Source organism: Charadrius vociferus, unplaced genomic scaffold (genome assembly GCF_000708025.1).
Source record: "Charadrius vociferus isolate BGI_N301 unplaced genomic scaffold, ASM70802v2 scaffold324, whole genome shotgun sequence".
In the NCBI taxonomy this organism is placed as follows: domain Eukaryota; kingdom Metazoa; phylum Chordata; class Aves; order Charadriiformes; family Charadriidae; genus Charadrius; species Charadrius vociferus.
The window spans coordinates 4,452,522-4,467,633 of record NW_009648041.1 but is presented as its reverse complement, the minus strand read 5'-3'; positions in this window follow the sequence as shown (position 1 = coordinate 4,467,633).

Genomic DNA, 15,112 nt, shown 5'->3' with positions numbered 1-15,112 from the left:
GGGGGGGCGGGGGGCTGGAGCCAGCGGTATGCGCTCCAGGTGTCCCGGTGGATGGGAGGCAGGATCCAGATGTGGGTAAGCTGCTCCAGCCCTCGCCCAGGCCAGCGATTCAATGGGGTCTATTCACGCAGGAGCGAGCAGGGCTCCCAGGAGCGCAGGGGAAGCAGTCCCCAGCGCTATCCCCATTGTAAGTCTCATAAGTCTCTTTGCATTTTAACCCCCCCCACCGCCCTTTGCAGGCTTTAAATATAGAAATAATCAAAACATACATTAAAAGAAGGACTTCTTTTGAACTTGGCAGCGCTGCTCTAAGAACCATCCCGCTCGGGAGCGGGGCTGGAGGAACCCGGGCAGCCTCGGGGAGGGCTGAGCTTGGCTCGCCGGGAACAAAAGCCGCTTACAAACCAGGTTTGCCACGTGAGAGCCTAATTAGAGACTGAAGCCCACACAGCAAACAGACAGACTACAGAGGAAATTGGAGTCTAATTTACATGGAGAACGATTACTTACTGCAACCAATTAGTGTCAAGCTGACTGACAGACTACCCAAAATACGTTCTCCCCACCCTCCCCTGCACGTCTGAGCCTTCCCGCGCTGCTTTATTTCCCCTGGGTTGTTCGGGAGGTGAGCGGTAGCACCTCACCGCTGGACACTGGACGGCAAACGGAGACCTTTGCGAGGTTCCCCGTAACACACACCGAGTTGGAGCCACCCACGTGCCACCCGGCGCGAGCCTCAGCCGACACCGAGATAGCAACAGCAGAGAGCAGTGCAATGCACTTTCTTTCCTGGTCTTAAATCCTTAAATGACATCCTGAGGGTCCCAATGAGAAACGAATCATTTACAAGAGGCGCTCCCCCTTTCCTGGACATGTATTCTGCACGGGGGCTTTCACCCCCTGGTTTACAGTCCCCTAGGAGATAGGCCAGGAAGGGTTTTGCGTCCATGCAGCAACAGCCTTTGCAACGTGCTCAGGCTGCGGGTTTTGGGTGCCGACCCCCATTGCTGGCCTCTGCCACAGAAGGAAAGCGCCATCCCACAGCATCGCTGCCAGCTGGGGTGCCCAGATCCAGGTACCCGTCTCACAAAACAGCCTTTCCTTTGCAGACCCATCCCCTTCCTCCGGCCGTGCTGTTCCCATCGCTGTGCTCAGCGGGGAAATGGGGAATCCCACCGCGGGTGGAGGGAGGGAGGCGATGTGGACAGAAAAGCTTCTCCTTGGCTGGCACTGCACAGCGGTGCCCACAGTCCCACCGGTGCCTGTGCCGGGGAGGACATCTCCTTCACTCAGGGCTTTCCTCTCCGGCCGCCATGGAAGAGGATGACTTCATCATGTTTTCCAAAGTACAAACCAGTTGCTAATTCTGCAGGAAACCTGCCCCATCCTCCATATCGGATTAGTCCAAAAACTGGTGAACAGACTTTAAAAACTCCTGTAGTGCACACATGGAACCAACCAAATGCCATTTATCTTCCTCTTACTGTTAAAGATGAAATGACTCACTCTATCATTGTTCATCCCTTCCCAGGAACATGCTCCTTATTAACAGGACTGTCTAATTGTTGTCCTTTGCTCCAAACCCCGGACTGCACGTGCATTTTGAATGCATAAATGACAACAGCACGTCAATGCGACTTGCTGTGTTATTGTTGATAAACTTCCAAGGACAGCCTCTCTGAGCAGCCTCTCTGACTGCTCTTCAGACAGCTCTTGTGTACGTGTATTCAGGCACGCAGGGACCACATTTTGGATATTTAAGACCAGGCAATCAACCCTTCCTTTGAAAAGCACCAATATAAAGCACATTTAAAGGGCTTTGTGGGTCTTCTGTACAGACGAGATAAGCTATTCTTTTAATCTCTGCAGGCTACATGGCTATATGGCATTTTGAAGGAAACATCCTAAAAAGAAAACTCGGAGGAAATGCTTTGTGAAGTATCTAGGAGCTGTTTGGTAATACCTGGAGACAGTCGGGACCTCAGGTGGTGTAAAGCATCAGCAGGGATCCTCTGATTTCAGTTCACTTCAAATCAATGGTGCTAAACTGATTTACACCACAGGAGCAGCATCAGGAGAGGGAACACCGGACCGTCTCACCTGGGTCTCTCCTTCGAGTACAGCCACCACGCAGGCTGCACATCCTGGTGGCCCCGCTGCCCCCCTGCTCCCTCCTGGCTAAATTAAAAGTCTCCATTAATTACCAAGTGGATGCAATGAAAACGCACGTGTGTTCCCGCTCCTCAGAATTAGGCTGTTAATCTGGTGTCGATACTCCTGGAGTTTGTCTCCTCCACATCCCCCTTCTCCCCTGGGAACCCACTCGCTGCCGCTTTATCTGCAGCTCTGAGGACAACACACACCGCTTCATTTTTAAATTCCCCTCCAGCGCTACACCCTGAACCAGCTCTTCAGAGAGGGGCCTCCGCCGGCTGTAATTCCCATTAATTCCTCTTATGATTAACAGGTCAGCTCGCGCCACCCGGATGACAATGGGCTTTGGAAGTGCAACTCTATCAAATTTATCTATGCATAAAAGAGGATCATTACAGGAGCAAACGCCTCACCGAGACTTTTATCAGCGGCGCGCTTGCTGCTCGCTTTTGTGCCGCTAACGACTTTATAGAGACCAGGGAAAGCTTCAGCCTCGTGGCTCTGCCCTGCGGTGTCCCCAGGCAGAGGGACCTCTCCTCGGCGGTGGGCGAGATGCTGATTGTGAAGCGGTGGAGGCAATCACTCCTGGAGAGGGGCAGGCGGGAGCGCGGGGAAATGAGAGAAACCACCTTCTGAGTGCATCCCATTAGCGCTGGCGGCAATTACGCCTACTGATCAAGTAGGTGGGCTTCCCAGACCCCCCTCTGAAATCACTGAGCGGGGAGGGAAGGTGTGAAAAAGGAGGAAAAAGGAAAAAAAAACAACAAAACAAACCAGAGAAAAAGCAAAATAACCCCCAACAACTGTGGCAGGCATCACCCCGGCTGCCTGGGAGCAGGGCATGGAGGAGCAACCCCCTCCCCACGGGCATCCCCGTGGGCACTCAGGGGAGACCCACGGAGATAAAAGGCAGTAAGACCAGTTGTAAAATACTTGTAAAAATACTAATGGTCTCATGTCCATTTAAGCCATTTAAGCCACTAAATCACTTCTTTTATTTGCTTTCTGGCTGGGATTTGCTTAGGTTTGAGCTCACCATGTTTATGCCGATACGCTGCGCAGGTCAAAGCCGGCGTGGACCCACCAGCTGACCCACACCGCAGCCATCACTGCCAGGCTCTGCAGACCATCCTTCCACTCACCTCTCCAGTTTTTTCACAAGTTGCACAGGAAGAAAAGAAGAAACCAACTCAACACCCTCTGCCTTTCAATATGCACTAATGGGAGCTATTGTAATAATAAAAACCAGAAGGAAAGGCAAGAACTTCACTTGTGAGCACCGTGCAGCCTTGCAGTCCTGACCCTGAAACTCCTGACAAGGTGACACGTTATTAAGAAATATCCATATTAATCCCAACTGTAAAGCGCTATGTTCAGCCAATTAAACCGCCTGAGCGGCTGAGTGCTCCTGGAGACCTTTGTACTCTCCCTTTTTTTTTTTTTTTTTTTTTTTTTTTTAAATGCCCTTTAAGGGAAAAGGAATGGCTTCTGCAGAGATGAACCACCCAGCTCCTTCCAGCTTCGCCGTGTGTGTATAAAATGTTCTTGGCTGCTTTCAAACACTGCACATTAATCTGCGCAATGGAGCCTGTCTCCTTCAGCATTCGGATGATTTCTCTTCGAGGCGGGTAAGACAGAGCTGTTCCACTTGGCATCACATCCCCTCCCTGTCCCCTTCCAAGCCTTTTATTTCGGGATTTTTTTCTGGCATTCCAGAATAGCTCACAAGCCGTCACCCCAGGCATGTGTGAACCTGGAGAAGAATATACTGCTGTAGGAGTCCGCAGATATATGAGACAGCCAGGATGCTCAGAAACAGAACTGGAAGATTATGGTTTTAATGCACCAAATTATGAAAAATACCACCACTCCCTTCCTGCAGCTTAGGACACATCACTCACTTCTCTCTCAGCCATTTCTTTGCCTGTGGCTGAACCCAGAGTGACAGAAACTGTTTCTTGAACTAAGGGCTGCTGGAAATGAAGCCCCAGAGAGGTCTATGGGCGGCGATTACTGGAATTCATTCCCGAGCAACGTGAGCCCCACCGTCCCACCTCGATGAGCCCCGTGCGCCAATAAATCAGAACATCCCCACCACACAAAGGGCCGTCCTGTACAGAGCCAAGCGCTTTTATTAACATCACACTCAGGGATGGGATTTACGTACCTGCCTGCCCCAAATTTAGGCAAGCGAGGATCCCCGTTGCTCAGGCTGCTGCCAGCCGGGCACCTCGCTGGCTGCTTCGCATGTGCGACCCCTGTAGTAGTTGAAGCAAGCTCCGAACTACCCATGTGCCACCAAGGCCCAGATCGGTGAATTGTGGTGTTTCTTCAGGTCTTCATTAAATTTTAAGATGTCCTGTAATTGCAGTCAACAGGCTTCCCCACAGTGGAAACTTCAGCTTTGTCTGCTGGGAAGCGTAACCTCGGCTGCACCCCGTGCAGAGGAGAGATGCTCATGGCTGGACCAAGTGGTCGCTTGCCACAAGTTACGGTGGGCATTTCCCTTCTTCCCCTCACTCTCATCACCTCGGGCATTACGATCCACAGAAATGCTCAGAGCCTGAGGAACAGAGCGGAGAGGGACCACAGACCTCCTCCACGCCTGGGACCAGCAACTCTCTCATCACAACCAGGTTCACCGAGAAAGGGATGAGCACCTCTCGCCTCCACCCATGGACGGGGCTTCTCAGGAGGGCGGACAGTTGGGAAGGATAAAAGCTGTCCAAGGATGTATGAGCACCCAAAACCCTGCCACTCGCTGGAAACCCAGCGGTCCCAGGCTTCTGCAGCACATCTTGTGTTTCAGAGGCTGCCACAGGAACGCCGTGCATTTTCCCTTATTTCTAAGCATCCCCAAATTCCCAACTCCTGGCACTTCTGATTTCTGATAAAACACACAGTTCTCAACATTGAAACCCCATAAAACAAACACGATATGGGGACTGTCCCCACAAACCAGACGATACCTGCCAGCAGCTGTAATCTTGGTGCTATCAGATCTGCACACTAAATGAGTCCATTTTACCAGGGTAGGGTTCTTCTACAACTAAAATGGAAACAAAAATTGGCTTGCGAAGATGAACGATGCCTGTGATAGTTTTTTGCTGCACTTGATTAAATACAGCACACAACAAACCCATTTTTTCCTCCTTGAACGATAAACTCGATAGTCTAAAATTAAGCCCAGCAGGCTAAGTAAGATCTTGTATAGATTTCAAAAGATACCACGATTTTTTTGGAAAGCCTGACTGCAATGTATACACACTTGGTAAAATCGCTCGAGTACCTCTGGCACCAAATATAAACACAGGGAAAGCTCAAAATCATGTAGTGTTTTTATCTTGCTACAGCCTACACCGCAGAGTACAGCCGTGGTTTGCCATTTCATGATAAACCAACTCTTCGCTTTTGATCATTTTCGTGTGTAAGCGTGGATGCGAACGTAGGATCGTATCACAAAAAGAAAACGGGAAGAAAAAGCCCAATCAAAGAAGTACACCAACCTGAACCACGCGCTCCCCAACCAAAGGGTATTTGTAGATACCAGAATTACCATTTCTCTTCAAGACAACTGATCCTTTTCATGAAAATATAAGAAGCCCTAGAGAAATTCTGGTTGATCGTTATTAAATGAACAGGCCTCATGCATTTTTTTTTTCCAGGAAAATGACTGAAGCTTGGCTTTAGCATAATCCTGAAGATTATTTACATCTTCTGCATTTTTTTCTACTGCTGCTGAATAATCAGCACTCCTTAGAAAACCACATCCAAAGAAACATAAGTCCCTTATTTTTTTTCCCTCCTTTCTTCTCTCTTTTACCTGGTTTTAGACACTCTATCTTGCACAGAGGCTAAAAATACTCAAGGTGAGGAGGCAGGAGAGAAAGCCGGGCGATCAGCTGGGAATGGTCAGTGTTCCTCCACCATGGCACTGCTCGCTCCGCACCAGGGAAGTTCTCTTACCTTTCCTCGGTCCCCAGCTTCCAGCGCCAGCGGATGAAATGGGAGCTTGGGTTGCCTTTCAAACACCTTTTTTTTTTTATTATTTTTTTCAAGAGGAAAAAATTGTGTCTCCTCAGAAGGCAATGGGAGGAAAGGTCTCCAAAACACTGCAGGTTCCTTGAGTATTGGGATGCTTTGGGGAGGGAATCTCACAGGGATGCTTCAAGACAAGCACTTAGCTTTCTGCTTCAGCATCCTTATTGTTTCCAGTCACACAAACTCCCTTCCTCTCCTGCTTTTGCTCTATCCACTACGAATGGCTGCACACAGGGAATGAAAACAATTAAATACTCTTAAACAGGCAGGGCTGCAATTGGCATGGTAATGAAGTCGTTATGCTCCCTAATGTGCTTTCTAAAAATAAAATTACATCCAGGTATACAGATCTCCTGGCTGCACCGTGTGCAGGGAATCATCTTAACGCAAATTCTCAAACAGCCTGGTTTGGGTTTGTTGTTTCAAAGCAAACCTGTCCCATCGGGACAACAAGGAGGGCTTGGCTGATGTTACCCCTCAGGTTGCCCAGAGAGGTGGTAGATGCCCCATCCCTGGAAATATTCCAGGTCAGGTTGGACGGGACTCTGAACTAACTGATCTAGTGGAAGATGTCCCTGCTCGTTGCAGCAGGGTTGGACTAGATGACCTTTAAAGGTCCCTTCCAACCCAAACCATTCTATGATTCCATGTGCAGGGTCCCAACAGAGCCAAGGGTCACCTCTCAACACACAGGACACAGCCAGGCTAAGGGACCTCTGCCCCACAACCAGGTGCTGTCAGAAGTCACGACCGACATCTCATCCCATTTGTGTGACACGCTCCCTGTCACCGTCATGGGGACAGACACCGCCAAGGTCTAGCCTGGGAGGGATCCCATCTGGTGAGCAGCGTTGGTTTGAATTACACAGCAGCCTGTGCTGCAGAAGGCTCGTTTGCAGTAATTAGAAGCATCGTGTGGGCACACGGGAAGACTTCAAAAGACACCGGTAGCCTCGACAGCACAAGTCTCTTTTTTAGTGGTCAAGAGGCAAAAACTCCCCCGTGCCCTTAAGCATCTCTTAATAAACCAAAATTATACAGAATTCTCTTTTTTTGCGGGGGGAAACCAGACAGGTCACTGCAAAACTGCTCCAGGCAAATTTAAAGGTCATATTTTTTATATATCTTTTAACATGTGCAATTCGCATATGCGCACACGTCTCCCCCCAGACGCACAGCCATACGTGCCGCGTGCCTTCCGCCTGTCTCCCAAACTGAATGCAAACAAGGGTTCATGTACACCGAGATCTGTAGGAAGCTTAACATTTACTTGGCTTTTGTGTAAACACTTACGTGAATTACACAAGTTTCAGCCAAGAGGCTCGGCACCCCGCCGTGCCGAGCCATATAATTCATTACAATTAAAAGCAGAAAGCGAGGCAATCAGGCTCGCCCGACACCGCGCCGGTATGGATTTGCTCTTCCAAATGGTTTCCAATCTGTCTTCGCAGCAGCTCAGCCTCTCTGGGAGAAACCCCGCTGGTCTCTGCCCCGTGTTGCATGGGGATGCTGCTCTCGCACCCCGCGGCAGCCCGTGCCGATGGGCTTTGCCGGCTGAGAAACCGGCTTTGCCAAAGCCACGGCACCGCGGTGGTACCCAACCACGCAAAGGTGTCCCAGCCCCAGCTACACTGTGCCACCGAGCCAGGACATTTGCTTGTACCACCAGGGTGAGGGCAGCGCTGGGACAAGTTTTATACATACCAAGCATCACATCCTGACAAAAGCACTTTAGTAATAATAATTAATAATAATAATAATCAACAAAAGAACCACCCAAATAAGCACGTGCATCACTCCAAACTGCAAGGCAGCATCTATTCCCCAAGTCTCTGCCTTTCTTATTCAGTATTCATAATATGCTAAGCTATTAAACTATCCTACGGAAAGCGCTGCGGCTTACAGTGCTGCAGACAAGTGGTGTTATCATTTGGTATTTCTTCTTTTGTTATTACAGTGAATCTTCCTACATCTCTGAAAATAATCCAATTATTGCTCACCACTGGTAAGGTCACTGTTGCTTTGAACAGAGATTTGGGTAATACTCTGATTACTCTTAAGCAAATATTGCTGGGACTTGGGCAGAAATTTCAAAGAGATTGAAAATCCATTTTACTGGAAACCAGAGATGGAAAAATATTCACACTCTAGAGGATACAAACAACAAAAAAAGGTATAATTTCTCCGCCTTATTAGAAAAATATTGGTTTATCTGAAATCAACTGCATATATATATTCAGCTATTAAAACAGTATATAATTTCTCATATCATATAACCTTCAAAATACGGCAATCATCGAGTCTTTATTAAATGTTCCCATACGGGCTCCAAAAGGTATTGAACTACTTAAGTGCAATATATGGAAAACAGCAGAAGGTTTGTATCACTTGTGGGAATAAAAGAGCTCCCACAGAAAAGCAGATATCAAAGATCAATCTGTAACAAGGAAAAGGAAGTTAACATCCCTTACAGCGGCCTCAGAGATCATTTTTCTGCATTGAGCCAACGAGATAACAGCAAAATCACACAAAATACAGATGAAGCCAAGAAAAGATGTCTGTTATATTTCTTTTCATGCAATTAATCACGAGTTCTTTACTGTCAAACCATCTTTAGGTAATGGCAAAAAAACGGAAAAAAATACCCAACCTTTTTTTTTCCCCACTCTTAAGAAGAAATTAATCATATTGTCACTGAAAGATGGGTTTTCTGACATCACTTTTCTTGTACTGGCCAACTGATATTAAAAACAAAACACTGCTAGGGCTTGCTGTCCTTCTGCTGAGGGAGTGGAAGGATGCTCAGAATTAACCCCCGAGCATCCTGCCAGGTGGGAACAGGCCGTCTCAGCCATACCACCAAAAAACCCAAACTGGTGCCTCTGGACCCGGGGGAAGGATGACAAATGCCAACAGCTTTGGGGGTGGCCAGGGCTACCTGACCCACAGGCTTCTCCTCGCCCCCCTGCAAGAGCATCACTTGCTGGAGAGTTTCCTCCCAACACCCCCATACATCACCCCACAGCCGGGATCAGCACCAGGGTCCCGGCCGGATGCCTGCTTGGTCTCCGTGGGTTTGGCACAGTGACATCCCTATGCCCTTTCCATAGCTGCATATTTCCCCCCCCTCCCACACACACACTACTCTTGTAGGCTCACGAGGTTTCCAGTGCTGCGGGTGGGATGTCAGAGCCGCCGGTGTCACGGTGCCGCACGAGTCAGCCCCGGCAGGGAGCCGTGACAGCCGGTGACATGCCACCGGGGACGGGTGAGCGGGCACAGCGCTGCGCCGTCTCTCTCCTAGGAAACCTGCTGCGCCTGCCTCAGACACGCCGAAAACCCGAGGGGATAGGGAAGAGTGGAAATCACATCAAGAAAACCTATTTAAAGTGATACCCCACTATCACGCAGCCAACGCAAAATGTGAGCGTGCCTCAGCCCTCCCGATGACTTTATCCACCCCGGTGAGCTGCCTGCCAGCGCAGGGCACGGCACGGCGCTGCGGGAGATGCCCAGCACCAGTGACAGGGCAGCACCATCGCAAAGCCTAACCCTGCCTTTGCCCTGCCTATTTTTGCCTCCTGCCTTCCCATCTTGGACCAAGAAGGGGACTGAGAAGTCTTGGAGAGGAGGGGACCACTGCCGGGCAGCCTCTGCCTAGAAAGGATGCTCGGGGGATGAGGATGCCCAGGGGACGAGGACGCCCATGGGATGAGCAAGACCCCGTTCGAGGCTCGTTACCCACTGACAGCTAACGAGGCACCACGGGGTGTCCACATTCAACCCAGCATTGGCCTTGCACCTCTCTCCCCTCGGCCAGGAGGCAGCGAGCAGCCGCACGGGGCTTCAGGCAGGTTTGGCAGCAGGAGGCGATGCTCTCATACATACACTTAAGATGTTTTCTATTTTGAGCCCCAGTCCCGGTGCCTTTCTCCTGTTTGCTTCTTAATGCTTTACTCATTAATGCCCGCAGCCCACTCTGCGGCACAGACACCTGCACGCTTTTAATTGCTCCTGGATTGCCTTGATCAGGTGGCTTTCAGGGACCTTTGACTCTTCTCTCACGAGGTATCCAAGAGACGGGCTGTAAGCTAACAGTACCAATCCAAATTGCCGGGCTTTATTTCTTCCTGTACATACACAACAGCCAGGGCTTGGGCTCTGCCTACACCTTCCCCGGACACCTACCGTCTTACGAAATCAGAGCGCAAAGGGTACAAAATAGCATCTAACAGCAACTGCACCTCCACTGGGCTGACAGCTCATGCCTTGTGTGCTTATTCCTACAAAAACATAAGCAAGCTGCCAACTAATCCTCTCCTTTTTTGTGTAATATCTATATTTGCAGTATTTGTAGTATGAGACCTATTTTTTTTTTGGAAAAAAAGTAGCAGCCTGAAAAACTGAAAACTGAATATTTAACAAATAAACTGTATTTGTGCCTTAGGAAGAACACTGGCTATTTTAAGCACGCTGTGTCTGTTAGGTTCAATATCAGGAAACGCAGAAAGAAAAAAATACACACAGTTTTGTGCTCCCTGTTAACGGTACTAAAACCCAGCACACGGGAGAGCCCAAGGGACAGGATTTTGAAAACCATCCTGCGAGTTGCAAAATAACCTCTGGGTTAAAAGTGCATTAAGATAATTATATTCAAAACACCCCCGTCACCTGGCAAAGTCCTGTACAGTGAGTGAACGCCCAAAGCCATCCTGGCACGAAAGGTGTCTGCCTTCCCAAATCCACATCCAGGGATGGGTTTTGCTCCCAGTGAGCGCACAAAACCAAGCTGTGCCATCATTTTGCTGCCAGCTGCAGGAACAAGTCATCCTGGCCACCTCACCGGGGCCAGCACCGGCACGGGGACCCAGCACTGGCTGCTGCGGGATGCAGGATGCGGGCGTTGCCGCGCAGCCCCGCACACCCAAACACCCACGTGGCTCCTCACAGCATCCCCCCTCCTGGAAACCAATCCGGGTGGGAGAGGCTGAGACATAAAAAGTGGTGGACGGGTCTGAGGCAAATGAACAGACACACCAACCACAGAATGGTCAGGGTTGGAAGGGACCTCTGGAGATCATCTAGTCCACACCCCCTCTGCCAGAGCAGGGGCACCTCCAGCAGTTGCACAGGACGGCGTCCAGGCAGGTTTGGAATGGCTCCAGAGTGGGAGGCATGGAGGAACCGAGAGAGCCAGGGCAAAACACAGAGCCAGGTAGTGCCTGCGGTTATCCTGGCACAGCACGGCCTTGAAGCTGGCAGGGTTTTCAAGGAAAAAAATGAAAAAATAAAAGAAAAAACCCAAACTCAACTGGCAGGCCCCTTTCGAACGAGATTTTCACAGATTCTGGAGGAGTATCAAAATTAAAGTTGTCTTTAATATTACCAGTTTACAAACAGCACCTGATAGTGCTGACTGGGTACAACACCTCCCAAATAAACTTTAGCATCAGGAGGAGCGAGGGAGGTTCGTTACACTCGCATCTGCACTGCTGCTTTTAACTGGGGCTGCTTAAACGAGAGGAGCCTGGAGAGGCCGGCGGCACGAAGAGAAAACAGTACGGGTGGATTTAATGCAGAAACCCAAGACGGCTCATTAGCGCGGAAGCGAGCGTTGTCAAAGAGCTCACGTCTGCACCAAAACCCTGACCTGGTGTAATTGAGCTCACCTATTTAACCTAGAGCGAATTAGACTTCACCGCATGGCAGTGAGATGAGAGCCTGATGCAGACCCCGTTCTGCAGGTACCATGGTGGGGGGACAGTGGCCGCTGGCCACAGCTGCAGCCCGGGGTGGCACAGCATCACCATGCAGACCTAACGCAGCCAGAAACAGCCAGCAAACACCACGGATGGTGGCTTTTCATAAATCTCGTCAAATAACCAGTTGCATAGAGCACATGCACATTGAGGTAACGCCACTCGCACTATCGAGGTTCTCATCAGGGACGAGTATGTCATGAATCACTGCTGAAGCCAACATTAAAATGATATTGATGTTAAGAATCCCAGGCGTCCCATTTGGTGCTCACATAACATATGGCACATATGAATTTTATAGCTTTTGTATTAATCTGCCCAGAATGCCATCACTTTGCAAGATTTCATGAAATATTAAAATTACCGAGGATAATTTATTTTACAACTCTAGGCAAAGGCCCTGGGAACGATGAGAACCTCCCCATTAAACTCACACAGGTCTGTGACTCGCAGCCCTAATATCTCGCATCTGTTTGCCGAGTGAGAGAAAGATGCGACGTCTTTCAACTCGGTTATTTGATGGATCAGCCTGAATTTGCTTATTAAGGTTTCTACGATCCATTATCACTGCAGGAAACTGAGGGAGGGATGATAGACTAAGCATGTTTATCAAACCATGTGAAGTCCAGAGAGACACTCAAAACAAATCTCTACAGCCGCTGCAGGAAAGTGCCGGGCATCTTTATCGACAGCCCAACTGTGAATTGCACAGTTGGCTTTTAAAAACCCAACAGAAGGCTATGACGTATAGGGACGGTATAGAAAAAGACTGAATTTTCATCTCTTATGATAAATATAGCACCGCTAGAAGCATTTCTAAAGGACTCCGGTCACCTGCGTGCAAAACAGTATTTAAGATATCAGCAGGTGGCCAAAACGCTCGTGCGCCAACGCACAAACCCAAGCAGTAACGGATGGGGTTGGAAAGCAGCCGGGGCCAAGATATTCCCTGCTATAATGATTATTGTAGAAGAGAGTGATTTCTGCAATATGTATCAGGAAGCTTCGAAGCCAACAGCTGCTGGCAACTTTGAGCAACCACAGAATTCAATAGTAAATCTCCGATGAATGGTTAACACCTTGCAAATCTCTTCTCAAGAGCAGGGAAAGGTATAAAACCAGTAGCCTGTTGCAAAACTATGTGCGCACGAGATATAAAGTCAATATTTCAACCAACTAAGTGCAAAAAAAGAAGGGCTCATGCAAGGTCTTTTAGTCCAGCCCCACTTTCCAGGGGTCGGTGCATCGACCGCGTGGGTCACGTCTCGGACCTTGGCAATGACTGTGCACGTGGGAAGAGGCAGTGGAAGAAATTGACTGCAGCATCGTATTGTCATGCACCGGTGCATAACAGTCCGGGTTGTGCTGATGTCTGAACAAACAGTTACTACTAATTCCTGTACCTCAAACGCAGCACACACAAACTTCTGCAAAATTTATTATTCCCTTATTTCTTATTGCGATTTGGGCTTATTGAAATCCTCCAAGCCTCGCGACCAAACAAATCATCCAATTAAATGAACTGAAGGGAATGGGTGGAGATACATCTGCTTAAATGAGTGTACAATTGGTCGTTACTGAGCATGCAATCATGAAAACTTGCATCTGTATCTATAGAGATGTTTCCCATTAAAAAACATCTTGGTAATACCAAATACTCTTGGACCGCTTCTCTACAATGTAAAAAATCATGTGCAAAAGTACGTTCTACTTCCAAGACACCATAAACATAGCAGCAGAAAACCAATATTATGAAAAAAGGAATTTCAAAGTTCATGTTATTGCCCCAAACGGCTGCACTGCAACCAAATGTACAAACAGCATCATCCATAAAACGGCCATCACCTGCCCAACAGCAGTCCGCAGTCAAAATCACAAATGATAAGGACTATGATGATGACAAATGAAGTTGGACCGACAACGGCTGCGCTCTGTATTACACTTTGATTCTATTATTTCCAGCTCCCGCAGCACATATGCTAAATATATTGAGAACGTATCATGGTGACATGTGGATTTGCTCATCGATTTCAAAGGTATGTGGATTCACATAAACAGAGTGCGAGCGTGTGCTCGCTCCAGCCAAGACACTCGCTTATTCTTCATATGCATTTACGGGTGGGAACGGGCTCGTCAGCATCACTGCTCGGTTCCTCCGTAATTAACATCTGGATGCCAAAAGAGAACAAAAGCTGACACAAGGCCTGAGTCTTCCAAAACTTTGCGAGCTCTCTGGATCCTTGAAAACTAAACATGGAATTAAATAAGATCTCTCTCAATCTGTAAAGGAGAATTTTCATTTCCAGATTAAAAATGTGCTTATTATACAGACGCATTGGTCCAGGGTGTTGACCCAACGTCTCAGCTGATGAGGGATGACCTAGCAGATGGAGAAATCACACTGCACTGCAGAAATAAGGAGAGATTTTGCTTTAAGAACTCTTTTCTGGGAAATGATCAAGTGGAAGCAGTCCCATTAAATTAAGGGGGACTGGAAAACAACAAAACAGGGGGGAAAGAAAAAAGAAAAAAAGAAAGCTTTCATGCACCACCAAAACCTGACAAGGATGCAGATGGCCATTGCAGCTCAGCTGCCTTTCTCCCACTGGCGCTCCTGTGTTGGAGCTCGTTGGAGAAACATCCCCCAAGGGATCAATCAAGCCCCTGTTCATCACACCCCAACTTGGGGCCCCACTCTCTCCCCAGGGCAATCACAGCGCTCAACTGGCTGGGATGCAAAATTTGAACTGGAACCAAAGAATCGCAAACTGGCTTCACAATTTTGTTTCTGGAAACCTCAGAGCAGCTCTGTCCTTCCCCATTAGACAGCCCCGTGTGGCTCATGTATGGTTTCATTGAGTCTCCTTGCTTTTACAGGTCCATCAGACATAATTAAAAGCAGGAAATGGACAAACACACCTGGGAAAAGTCATTAAAATACTTGGAAGATTCCCTTAAACATTCATTGTTGTACCTTACTGGAGGACACCACATGCTCTCTGCATGCTAAGCTCTCTGGCAAAGGAAATAATCCTGGTCCTTCCATGCTTTAACCCACAGCAAATCGCCCTGGATCACCACGGTATACCTGTCCTGAGAAATAAGGAGGCATTTCTCCAGGGCACTACCTCCTCCTCAGCTCAATTCTTCTGGGAAGC